Consider the following 2,911-nt stretch of genomic DNA (forward strand, 5'->3'; position numbering starts at 1 on the left):
CATATAATCATATACTTGTGTGTGTATATGTGTGTGTGTAAGTATGCATTAGCTACTAGAAGAACACATGTAAGAAATAATGTGTATATGTCTATATTATTAATACATCTGAGAGTATCATTATAGCTGAAATTAAGTATATAAGTATTCCTTGAGATTGTGGGGTAAGTAATTGTACCGGGAGTATTAGCAACATGTTAGCAAAATGATTACAACATAAATAGGAAAATTGACTGAAATGAATAAATATAACTTTTATCATCATAACAACATCTATAACAATAATAATAATAATGATCATTGGAATGACCAAAACAATAATAGAAACTATATGCAAAAATATGTAACCTTAAAGAATCAGTTTCAAACAGTATGTGAGAAATATATATGTACATATGTGTGTTTGTGTTTTTTGTGTGTATACACATTAGAAAGGAAAAGTTAGATTGACAGATACAGAAAGGGATGAGTGATGAGAAGAAGAGAGCAACAGAAAGAGTGAAGGGAAAGAAAGAGATAACATGTATATGTCTAAGTGTGTTTATATGATAGAATTAGTGAAATATTAGAGAAAAAGAGAGAGATAGAGAGAGAGGAGAGAGAGAATATATGTGAGAAGAAGAGAGAAATGGTAATGTATTATGAAGGAAAGAGAAAGTGAAATGAAAAGAGATAGGAAAACTAAATGTAGGAGAGAGAGAGAAAGAGAAAGAAATAGATGGAGTGAGATTGAGAGAGCCAAGAAAAAATACATATAAAACTTTTACTTATATAGCCCAAGGAAGTCTTTACATATGTGTATATATATATATGTGTGTGTGTGTGTGTATTTATGTGTGTGTGTGTGTGTGTGTATGTGTATGTATGCATATATACACATGTGCAAGTTTGTGTTTGTATGTATGTATGTATATGAGAAAGGAAAATATTGATATTTTAATAACAAACTTACTTTCTCTAAAACTTACAGCCAAAATTTCTGCCGCCGCTTCATTCCTGAATTCTTGCAATGAATTTCATCTTTTCATAACATGTAATATAATGAAAATAACATTGGTATTATGTGTGTTTTTTTTTTTTCTTCAAAAAACCACTCAACTTGTGCCTTTGTTATTCCCTTCTGCCTACACTGATATTAAATGTTGTATCCAATTGAAAAGTTATAGGAGAAATAGCAGCTGCTGCTGCTGCTGCTGTTGTTGTTATTGCTGCTGCTACCGCTGTTGCTGCTGCTTGCTATAGCTGTCGTTGCTTATTGATATGGATGGTGGTATTGGTGATGCTGCTGTTGTTTCATATGGCGATAGTTATACTGTTTTTCTTATGCTTAAATATATGTATATATATTTATATCTATATATATATATATATATATATATATACACACATATATATATATTTATATTATTTTAATCCTGCTGTTGCTGCTGATATATCTGTTGTTATCAATGCTGTTACTATTAGTTTACTGTCGTTATGGTTAGATTACGAATGTTGTTGTGCCTGTTGTTTTTACCCTTGTATAACTCCAGATCAGCTTTAATTAATCATTCAAACTTATAATCAAATTGCATGCAATCCAACCATGACTATTCCATATTGTGTTCAGACACAGTGTTATCCAAATTACACTGATCCATGTGCCCATCGCACTTACTTTGAAAGTGGTGGTGTGCAATCCAGGGTGGGTAAAGAAAAGGTTTAGCTGCTATCTCTAGCAAACTGAAAACTTGTGTACAGACTCCCTCTTTGACATGCTGTTGTAAATGTTGTTGTTGTTGGTGTTATTAATTTTGTCATTGTTATTGTTAATATAAGTTGTAGCTAACATTCTTGATGGAGGCGATTGTGGTATGGCAGCTGATATTTGTGTTTTAACTGTTGTTGTTGTTGCAGTTACTCTCCCCATCCATCATCCTCGTAGCACTTCCCACTTGAACAGTTGACAAACTAATATTCTGAAAACACACAAAAAAAAAAATAGAGAAGAAAATAACAACATCAACAACAATAATAACAACAACAAAAACACCAATAAAATCAAGAATGGAAATATGGAAAAAATAATAAGTAAAAGATAAACAGAGCCAGGTAAAAATGTGACTATGTAAACTAAAAGTCCCAGAAAGATTTAAATGTATGTGTACATGCGTGTGCTTAAGTGACTCTACTCATTTAGAATCTGCTCACATGGGGTTGTATACAACTGTATGTATCTCAAATGCATATATATATATATATATATATATATATATATATATATATATATATATATATATATATATATATATATATATATATACATACATACATATATATACACACACACATATATATATATATATATATATATATATATATATATATATACACACACACACATATATATATATATATATATATATATATATATATATATATACATATATATAATGTAAACATCAGCTAATGGATGACTGATTACAACTCATATGATTGCTAAAGCAAAGCCCTGCCATCAAATGTAGAAGCAAATATAAGTGGTCAACACTTTATTATTTTACTTAGGCATATATTTGTGTACAAACATAGGCATCAAGCATTTACACGCATGCATGTACATGGACGTATAGATAAATACATGCATATACGTATACATACATATATATATATGTGTATTGTCACTGGGTTACAAATGGTTAATCGATTGAATCAACTTATATATATGTGTGTGTATATATATAAATATATATATATATATATATATATATATGCACATATATACATATATACACACATACACACACACACACACATATATGTATATATGTATGTATAGAGGTGTATATGAGTGTGCATGTGTATTTGATAATGTAGATGAATAACACAGAAAAACATGGCATATCACTTGTAAGATTTGAACACTCTGTTA

General features: G+C 29.5%; 1 protein-coding gene across 2 annotated transcripts in view; it reads right to left on the bottom strand.

The window, feature by feature from the left end:
- The window catches only part of LOC106878749 (protocadherin gamma-A11), an 87,747-nt gene extending 86,382 nt beyond the window's left edge, over positions 1–1,365 (bottom strand). Inside the window, exon 1 of one of the 2 annotated variants that reach the window (XM_014928070.3) lies at positions 953–1,365. The gene's annotated coding sequence lies outside the window, so the exon portion shown is untranslated. The remainder of the gene's footprint in view (positions 1–952) is intronic. The other variant, XM_014928068.3, reaches the window with a different exon arrangement.
- Between the last annotated feature and the right edge of the window lie 1,546 nt (positions 1,366–2,911).

This window comes from Octopus bimaculoides, chromosome 14 (genome assembly GCF_046866305.1).
Source record: "Octopus bimaculoides isolate indiv1 chromosome 14, ASM4686630v1, whole genome shotgun sequence".
Lineage (NCBI taxonomy): Eukaryota > Metazoa > Mollusca > Cephalopoda > Octopoda > Octopodidae > Octopus > Octopus bimaculoides.